We start from the raw sequence: 11,011 nt of genomic DNA, 5'->3' as shown, positions 1-11,011 counted from the left end.
AATAAGGATGAATGGACTTTTGTCTAAAATGATGAAAAAATTTGGTAAAATTATTGTGGGAAAGGAATCGTCTAGTGTTGGTTTTACCCCCTTTGTATCTGGTAGGAGTTGGTTTTCTGGGAGTATTGGGGCTGTTCTTATTATACCACAGTGATTGGGGCCTGATTTGGTGGATTAGGGAGAGTATCCAAAACGGTGAAAAAAAGCCTTGGGTAAAGTAGTCAGTGAAATACAAGAGGAGTGTGCTTGCATTGATTTGGTGTGTTTCAGCTGATCAGAAGGAACTTGGCCTCACTCAAGTTAATTATTATCCTGTGTTTGTGTTTTGAGCTACAGAGCAGGGCACCCATCAAAGGAATAACGCGAAAGAAAATTCCTGGAGTGGTCGACGTTCATAGGATGAATCGTGTGGTTAATTGAAGGAAGGAGAAGAGTTTGTCTGTTCTGTTTTTCGATGTGGTATCTATCCTACACCGAATGCAGCTATGCTATGTGTACTACTCTGTTAGAGCTTTTGTATCAAATCAAATTGTATTTGTCACATGCGCCGAATACAACAAATTACTGTGAAATGCTTACTTTACAAGCCCTTAACCAACAGTGCAGTTCAAGAAGAAGAAGAAAATATTTACCAAGTAGACTAAAACAAAAAGTAATAATAAAAAGTAACACAATGAGAATAACAATAACGAGGCTATATACAGGGGGCACCGGTACCGAGTCAGTGTGGAGGCTATATACAGGGGGCACCGGTGCCAAGTCAGTGTGCAGGGGTACAGGCTTGTTGAGGTAATTTGTACATGTAGGTAGGGGTGAAGTGACTATGCATAGATAATAAACAGCGAGTAGCAGCAGTGTACAAAAGGGAGGGGGGAGGGGTCAATGTAAATAGTCCGGTGGTGATTTTATTAATTGTTCAGCAGTCTTTGGGGGTAGAAGCTGTTGAGGAGCCTTTTGGTCCTAGACTTGGTGCTCCGGTACCGCTTGCCATGCGGTAGCAGAGAAAACAGTCTATAACTAGGGTGACTGGAGTCTCTGACAATTTTATAGGCTTTCCTCTGATGCTGTCATATAGGTCCTGGATGGCAGGAAGCTTGGCCCCAGTGATGTACTGGGCCGTTCGCACTACCCTCTGTAGCGCCTTACGGTCAGATGCCGAGCAGTTGCCATACCAGGCGGTGATGCAACCGGCCAGGAGGCTCTCTGGTGTAGCTGTAGAACCTTTTGAGGATCTTTTCTGTCTCCTGAGTGGGAAAAGGTTTTGTCGTACCCTCTTCACGACTGTCTTGGTATGTTTGGACCATTTGGGCTTTGTGAATGTTGACCTGTTTAAAGGTTTTGTTGACATCGGCTACCGAGAGCGTTATCACACAGTCATCCAGAACAGCTGGTGCTCTCGTGCATGGTTCAGTGTTGCTTGCCTCGAAGCGAGCAAAGAAGGCATTTAGCTCGTCTGGTAGGCTCACGTCACTGGGCAGCTTGCGTCTAGGTTTCCCTTTGTAGTCCGTAATAGTTTCCAGGCCATTGCAGTGTAAGAGATGTGAACATTTGGGTCATGCAGAGAGTGTCTGCAGATGGAAGGAGCCCAGATTTGGGACATGTGGGGAAGATCAATTTAATGGAGACTGTATAGAAGAAGAGAATTTGCAAATGAATAAAGTATTGTAACTGTGGAGGAGAACCTGAGGCAACATCTTTGGAATGCCCAAATAAGGTGAAAGAGATGGAGGTTGCTAAAATCTGTCTCCTATTATCTATGCAGAGGCAGTAGAAAGGGTAGAAAGAGCAGAAGGTCCGATGGTAGTGAATAACAGGGGAGCTTTACAGCAACATGCATTCAGGCCTGCGTGTCACCAGCATGTGAAGAAAGTGGACTTTGTTGCTTTTATAGCAATGGTGATAAATGTACAGCGCAAGTAAAATAAATTTAAAAAAGTTAAGAAAGATTGACATTATTGTTTCTGCAGCGGGGATGAACATATTTAACATCTGATGAGCTAAATGGATTACTGCCTCATACAGTCCCACCCTCTCAGGCCCCAGAGCCTGAAGAGGGGATTTGAGCTTTCAAGTGACTGAAGGAGGGGGAATATATATAAACGTAAATTATTTCGTAGTTTGTGTGGATTAATGTTCATTTTCTCTTCCCCGTAGTGGAATTTACTTTTATTTTAGTAACATTTTTTCACTCCCGTCCAGTTGGTGGCGACAATAGACCCTTGCGTGTAAATTCGCCAATACACCCGAAGAAGAAGTAGAAGGCGACGTTGTTTTGTTTCGTTCACCTGGCTAGGTTTTTTTTTTATGGATGTCAATGAGAGGGTTGAATTCGATCAACAACAAAAATGAATAGCTTTTGTGCTACTTGAGGCTTATTTGATCGAATAAACATTTTGGAACGCTGAAATTGTCACGAGTGTATTGACATAAATGGGACACGTGACACCCCGGCAACTTTTGAGAAAAAACACATATAGGAACCAGAGATCCTTTCGCGCATATCTCTGATTGTGCCTGTTCTCCACATGCGTATCTGCCCTCTAATTGTCTAGAATGGTCCCACCTGACCTTGCCTCCTGACCTCCTTCCATTTCTGAAGACATTTCATTGTTAGAGCGACCTCTTAACTGGGTTATCGATGTGGGTACACAGACCCACGAGCCACTGCAGCTCCTTATGATGAGTTTAGTTTTTTTTTGTGGCCCTCACCCCTATCAAAGTTGTCCATCCCTGGTGTAGAGAGTCATTGTGCTATCTAAACCGCTGTGAAATATATTTTCCATAACCAAAAATATTGTATTTTCAGCTGTTTGAAGCTGGTGAACAAAACCCGAAAGTAAAAGACGCAAAAACAAAACTTAAAAACGGGAAGCAGAGAAATAGAGCACATATAAGAGATCTACTGCTTCTTAGACATTTCTATGTGAATATTACAGTATTAAAATGCTTTTTCTTGGTCAATATAATGCATAATCTGTGGCAAAAGCCATCCCTGTGCATCCTCATATTGACAGCCAGGTGGCAGTATAAGACCTGTTAACATCTATTATCCTCATATTGACAGCCAGGTGGCAGTATATGACCCTGTTAACATCTATTATCCTCATATTGACAGCCAGGTGGCAGTATATGACCGTGTTAACATCTATTAGCCTCATATTGACAGCCAGGTGGCAGTATATGACCCTGTTAACATCTATTATCCTCATATTGACAGCCAGGTGGCAGTATATGACCCTGTTAACATCTATTATCCTCATATTGACAGCCAGGTGGCAGTATATGACCGTGTTAACATCTATTAGCCTCATATTGACAGCCAGGTGGCAGTATATGAACCTGTTAACATCTATTATCCTCATATTGACAGCCAGGTGGCAGTATATGACCGTGTTATCATCTATTATCCTCATATTGACAGCCAGGTGGCAGTATATGACCTGTTAACATCTATTATCATATTGACCAGCAGGTGGCAGTATATGACCGTGTTAACATCTATTATCCTCATATTGACAGCCAGGTGGCAGTATATGACCGTGTTAACATCTATTATCCTCATATTGACAGCCAGGTGGCAGTATATGACCGTGTTAACATCTATTATCCTCATATTGACAGCCAGGTGGCAGTATATGACCGTGTTAACATCTCTTATCCTCATATTGACAGCCAGGTGGCAGTATATGACTGTGTTAACATCTATTATCCTCATATTGACAGCCAGGTGGCAGTATATGACCGTGTTAACATCTATTATCCTCATATTGACAGCCAGGTGGCAGTATATGACCGTGTTAACATCTATTATCCTCATATTGACAGCCAGGTGGCAGTATATGACCTGTTAACATCTATTATCCTCATATTGACCAGCAGGTGGCAGTATATGACCGTGTTAACATCTATTATCCTCATATTGACAGCCAGGTGGCAGTATATGACCTGTTAACATCTATTATCCTCATATTGACAGCCAGGTGGCAGTATATGACCTGTTAACATCTATTATCCTCATATTGACCAGCAGGTGGCAGTACATGACCGTGTGTCGGGGGGCTAGGGTCAGTCTGTTACATCTGGAGTATTCTCTTGTCTTATCCGGTGTCCTGTGTGAATGTAAATATGCTCTCTCTAATTCTCTCTTTCTTTCTTTCTTTCTCTCGGAGGACCTGAGCCCTAGGACTACCTGGCATGATGACTCCTTGCTGTCCCCAGTCCACCTGGCCATGCTGCTGCTCCAGTTTCAACTGTTCTGCCTGCGGCTACGGAACCCTGACCTGTTCACCGGACGTGCTTGTTGCACCCTCGACAATTACTATGATTATTATTATTTGACCATGCTGGTCATTTACGAACATTTTAACATCTTGACCATGTTCTGTTATAATATCCACCCGGCACAGCCAGAAGAGGACTGGCCACCCCTCATAGCCTGGTTCCTCTCTAGGTTTCTTCCTAGGTTTTTGGCCTTTCTCAGGAGTTTTTCCTAGGGAGTTTTTCCCAGCCACCGTGCTTCTTTCACATGCATTGCTTGCTGTTTGGGGTTTTAGGCTGGGTTTCTGTACAGCACTTTGAGATTTCAGCTGATGTACGAAGGGCTATATAAATAAATTTGATTTGATTTGATATTATCCTCATATTGACAGCCAGGAGGCAGTATATGACCGTGTTATCATCTATTATCCTCATATTGACAGCCAGGTGGCAGTATATGACCTGTTAACATCTATTATCCTCATATTGACCAGCAGGTGGCAGTATATGACCGTGTTAACATCTATTATCCTCATATTGACAGCCAGGTGGCAGTATATGACCGTGTTAACATCTATTATCCTCATATTGACAGCCAGGTGGCAGTATATGACCGTGTTAACATCTATTATCCTCATATTGACAGCCAGGTGGCACTATATGACCGTGTTAACATCTCTTATCCTCATATTGACAGCCAGGTGGCAGTATATGACCGTGTTAACATCTATTATCCTCATATTGACAGCCAGGTGGCAGTATATGACCGTGTTAACATCTATTATCCTCATATTGACAGCCAGGTGGCAGTATATGACCGTGTTAACATCTATTATCCTCATATTGACAGCCAGGTGGCAGTATATGACCTGTTAACATCTATTATCCTCATATTGACCAGCAGGTGGCAGTATATGACCGTGTTAACATCTATTATCCTCATATTGACAGCCAGGTGGCAGTATATGACCTGTTAACATCTATTATCCTCATATTGACAGCCAGGTGGCAGTATATGACCGTGTTAACATCTCTTATCCTCATATTGACAGCCAGGTGACTGTATATGACCGTGTTAACATCTATTATCCTCATATTGACAGCCAGGTGGCAGTATATGACCGTGTTATCATCTATTATCCTCATATTGACAGCCAGGTGGCAGTATATGACCGTGTTAACATCTATTATCCTCATATTGACAGCCAGGTGGCAGTATATGACCTGTTAACATCTATTATCCTCATATTGACAGCCAGGTGGCAGTATATGACCTGTTAACATCTATTATCCTCATATTGACCAGCAGGTGGCAGTATATGACCGTGTTAACATCTATTATCCTCATATTGACAGCCAGGTGGCAGTATATGACCTGTTAACATCTATTATCCTCATATTGACAGCCAGGTGGCAGTATATGACCGTGTTAACATCTCTTATCCTCATATTGACAGCCAGGTGACTGTATATGACCGTGTTAACATCTATTATCCTCATATTGACAGCCAGGTGGCAGTATATGACCGTGTTAACATCTATTATCCTCATATTGACCAGCAGGTGGCAGTATGTGCCTTGATAACATCTATTATCCTCATATTGACAGCCAGGTGGCAGTATATGACCCTGTTAACATCTATTATCCTCATATTGACAGCCAGGTGGCAGTATAAGACCGTGTTAACATCTATTATCCTCATATTGACAGCCAGGTGGCAGTATATGACCATGTTATCATCTATTATCCTCATATTGACAGCCAGGTGGCAGTATATGACCGTGTTAACATCAATTTTCCTCATATTGACAGCCAGGTGGCAGTATATGACCGTGTTAACATCTATTATCCTCATATTGACAGCCAGGTGGCAGTATATGACCGTGTTAACATCTATTATCCTCATATTGACAGCCAGGTGGCAGTATAAGACCGTGTTAACATCTATTATCCTCATATTGACAGCCAGGTGGCAGTATATGACCGTGTTATCATCTATTATCCTCATATTGACAGCCAGGTGGCAGTATATGACCGTGTTAACATCAATTTTCCTCATATTGACAGCCAGGTGGCAGTATATGACCGTGTTAACATCTATTATCCTCATATTGACAGCCAGGTGGCAGTATATGACCGTGTTAACATCTATTATCCTCATATTGACCAGCAGGTGGCAGTATATGACCTGTTAACTTTTCAGAAACGCAGCACTTTTAATTTTTTTTTTAGAACGACTGATTTGTGAATACAAATGTCGACCAATTTCTGTTTATTTGGTGTTTTATACCTAATAAGGAAATATATTTAATCTCACAGCCTATTAGACCATTTTCCTATTACAACAACAATGGTTTGGTTTTGAAATGTACCATTAACAAGCATTTTATTGGAGGAAACAGAGACGAGACCTACGTTACCTGGGTGTGTACTGATCAATCATTCAAGGTGTTTTGATGGATCCAGCTCTATAAAGTTCAGTGACCTAGCTGTCTTACCTGTCTAATTTAAAGGTTTAAGATATGGCCGTGACTGTGCAATAAAACAATGAGTCAGGATCATCCTCCCAACCATATTAAACCTCTCCTACTCGACGTAGCTACCTCAGTTCAGAATAATAAAAAAAAGATTTATCTCTTCCTTGTCTGCTTGTGTTAAACTGTGTGGAATGTTGGCTAGTTAAAAGTGTTTGGTTAATCTTCACTTTATTGTTGAAGTATATGTTGTATAGTTGACGTGACCAACAACATTAAAGAGGACAACTACATTTGACCACCACACCATCTCTCACAATGTCTCTTTTTATCCGTGACAGATATACTACACATAAGAAATGGACTGGCGTGCTTGTTCCTCTTAGACTGGTCCCAGCTCTGTTAGTGCTATCATGCAGATAGTTCCCTTAGTGCTATCATGCAGATAGTTCCCTTAATGCTATCATGCAGATAGTTCCCTTAGTGCTATCATGCAGATTGTTCCCTTAGTTCCCTTAGTGCTATCATGCAGATAGTTCCCTTAGTTCCCTTAGTTCCCTTAGTGCTATCATGCAGATAGTTCCCTTAGTTCCCTTAGTGCTATCATGCAGATAGTTCCCTTAGTTCCCTTAGTGCTATCATGCAGATAGTTCCCTTAGTGCTATCATGCAGATAGTTCCCTTAGTGCTATCATGCAGATAGTTCCCTTAGTGCTATCATGCAGGTAGTTCCCTTAGTGCTATCATGCAGGTAGTTCCCTTAGTGCTATCATGCAGATAGTTCCCTTAATGCTATCATGCAGGTAGTTCCCTTAGTGCTATCATGCAGATAGTTCCCTTAGTTCCCTTAGTGCTATCATGCAGATAGTTCCCTTAATGCTATCATGCAGATAGTTCCCTTAGTGCTATCATGCAGATAGTTCCCTTAGCGCTATCATGCAGATAGTTCCCTTAATGCTATCATGCAGGTAGTTCCCTTAGTGCTATCATGCAGATAGTTCCCTTAGTGCTATCATGCAGATAGTTCCCTTAGTGCTATCATGCAGATAGTTCCCTTAGTGCTATCATGCAGATAGTTCCCTTAGTGCTATCATGCACATAGTTCCCTTAGTGCTATCATGCAGATAGTTCCCTTAATGCTATCATGCAGGTAGTTCCCTTAGTTCCCTTAGTGCTATCATGCAGATAGTTCCCTTAATGCTATCATGCAGATAGTTCCCTTAATGCTATCATGCAGATAGTTCCCATAATGCTATCATGCAGATAGTTCCCTTAATGCTATCATGCAGATAGTTCCCTTAGTGCTATCATGCAGATAGTTCCCTTAGTGCTATCATGCAGATTGTTCCCTTAGTGCTATCATGCAGATTGTTCCCTTAGTGCTATCATGCAGATAGTTCCCTTAGTGCTATCATGCAGATTGTTCCCTTAATGCTATCATGCAGATAGTTCCCTTAATGCTATCATGCAGATTGTTCCCTTAGTTCCCTTAGTGCTATCATGCAGATAGTTCCCTTAGTTCCCTTAATGCTATCATGCAGATAGTTCCATTAGTGCTATCATGCAGATAGTTCCCTTAGTTCCCTTAGTGCTATCATGCAGATAGTTCCCTTAGTGCTATCATGCAGATTGTTCCCTTAGTGCTATCATGCAGATAGTTCCCTTAGTGCTATCATGCAGATAGTTCCCTTAGTGCTATCATGCAGATAGTTCCCTTAGTGCTATCATGCAGATAGTTCCCTTAGTGCTATCATGCAGATAGTTCCCTTAGTGCTATCATGCAGGTAGTTCCCTTAATGCTATCATGCAGGTAGTTCCCTTAGTGCTATCATGCAGATAGTTCCCTTAGTTCCCTTAGTGCTATCATGCAGATAGTTCCCTTAATGCTATCATGCAGATAGTTCCCTTAGTGCTATCATGCAGATAGTTCCCTTAGTGCTATCATGCAGATAGTTCCCTTAGTTCCCTTAGTGCTATCATGCAGATAGTTCCCTTAGTGCTATCATGCAGATAGTTCCCTTAGTGCTATCATGCAGATGGTTCCCTGATCTCTATTATTCCAAATTCCCAGTACATCCAGCAGATTCTGCATTGCACTGAGTTCAATTAATGAAAGCCTAGTTGTATCTGATGACTTAATCAAATAATATGAATTCATTCTTCGTGTTTGCAATGCCAGAGACGTCAGCCTGCAGTTGTGAGAGAATCCCCACAGTGAGGATTGAGGGCTCTTTTCTCTGCTTTTTATACAAATGAAGCCTACGACTCTGGAGAATCACGATGCTGGAGGCCCCCAACGCTGGAGGCCCCCGACGCTGGAGGCCCCCGACGCTGAATGGCCCCAGACGCTGAATGGCCCCCGACGCTGAATGGCCCGCGACGCTGGAGGCCCCCGATGCTGGCTAATATATGAGCCACATCCTGTTGTGAAGTGAACGTTGTAGAGCGTTGACAATGGCTGAGTGTCAAATGACACGCTATTCCCTTTCTAGTGCACTACTAATGACCAGGCTCTGATCTAAAGAAGTCCACTATATAGGGAACAGGGTGCCGTGTGGGACTCACACACAGTGAATAGCAAATCAACTTCATTATGCTGCCAATTATATCCCTTTGTCTAACGATCCCACTCCGACTGGATTGGGCGTGAACATTTTTACTGTGTGTCCCTTAGCGAACAGTGACAGGGTCTACCTCCAAAATGGCGCCCTACTCTATATATATATAGTGCACTACCTTAGCCCATAGGACTCTGGTCAACAGTAGTGCACTATATAGGGAATAGGGAGCCATTTTGGACGCAGGTCACTGATTTAAATAAGTCTGTTTTTCCATGAATGTAAACAACCATCTGTTCTCTCTGCTCCATCCTGTTACAGTCAGTTTTAATGAGTTTCTGTTACAACCAAAGATAACGGCTTGATCAATCAACACGTCTTTGAATTCATTGGACAAGAGTAGTTAATTATTTAGAAGTACCATAGACAGTTAGATGAAGCAGCGAAACATTAAAAACATTTACACATGCAATGCCTTCTTTCACCTTTGAACCTCAGTCAGTCAGTGATCTTAAGGTAGAAGCCAGACAGTCAAGGTTAGGCCATTCAATTCAGACAGTTTCACCACAACCTTATTAAGGTCCTTTATAAAGTCTCATATTAATCCTCAAATAGGGCCAGGAGTTTTTCCCTGATCCATACCACATGATCTGACCAAGGCTATATAACTAGGACCCAGAGTTCATCCTAGTTATCCCACATGGTCAGGTAACTGTAGGGTCCAGAGTTCATCCTAGTTATACCACACGGTCAGGTAACTGTAGGGTCCAGAGTTTATCCTAGTTATCCCACACGGTCAGGTAACTGTAGGACCCAGAGTTCATCCTCGTTATCCCACACGGTCAGGTAACTGTAGGGTCCAGAGTTCATCCTAGTTATACCACACGGTCAGGTAACTGTAGGACCCAGAGTTCATCCTAGTTATACCACACGGTCAGGTAACTGTAGGGTCCAGAGTTCATCCTCGTTATCCCACACGGTCAGGTAACTGTAGGACCCAGAGTTCATCCTAGTTATACCACACGGTCAGGTAACTGTAGGGTCCAGAGTTCATCCTAGTTATACCACACGGTCAGGTAACTGTAGGACCCAGAGTTCATCCTCGTTATCCCACACGGTCAGGTAACTGTAGGACCCAGAGTTCATCCTAGTTATACCACACGGTCAGGTAACTGTAGGGCCCAGAGTTCATCCTAGTTATACCACACGGTCAGGTAACTGTAGGGTCCAGAGTTCATCCTCGTTATCCCACACGGTCAGGTAACTGTAGGACCCAGAGTTCATCCTCGTTATACCACACGGTCAGGTAACTGTAGGGTCCAGAGTTCATCCTAGTTATACCACACGGTCAGGTAACTGTAGGACCCAGAGTTCATCCTCGTTATCCCACACGGTCAGGTAACTGTAGGACCCAGAGTTCATCCTAGTTATACCACACGGTCAGGTAACTGTAGGGCCCAGAGTTCATCCTAGTTATACCACACGGTCAGGTAACTGTAGGGTCCAGAGTTCATCCTAGTTATACCACACGGTCAGGTAACTGTAGGGTCCAGAGTTCATCCTCGTTATCCCACACGGTCAGGTAACTGTAGGGTCCAGAGTTTATCCTAGTTATACCACGCGGTCAGGTAACTGTAGGGGTAGGGTCCAGAGTTTATCCTAGTTATACCACACGGTCAGGTAACTATAGGGTCCAGAGTTTTTCTTGCTCAGGTCAGTTGT

The sequence above is a fragment of the Salmo trutta genome, chromosome 3, assembly GCF_901001165.1.
Source record: "Salmo trutta chromosome 3, fSalTru1.1, whole genome shotgun sequence".
Taxonomy (NCBI): Eukaryota; Metazoa; Chordata; class Actinopteri; order Salmoniformes; family Salmonidae; genus Salmo; species Salmo trutta.
The sequence above is the reverse complement of the archived record's forward strand: the minus strand, read 5'-3'. Positions refer to the sequence as shown.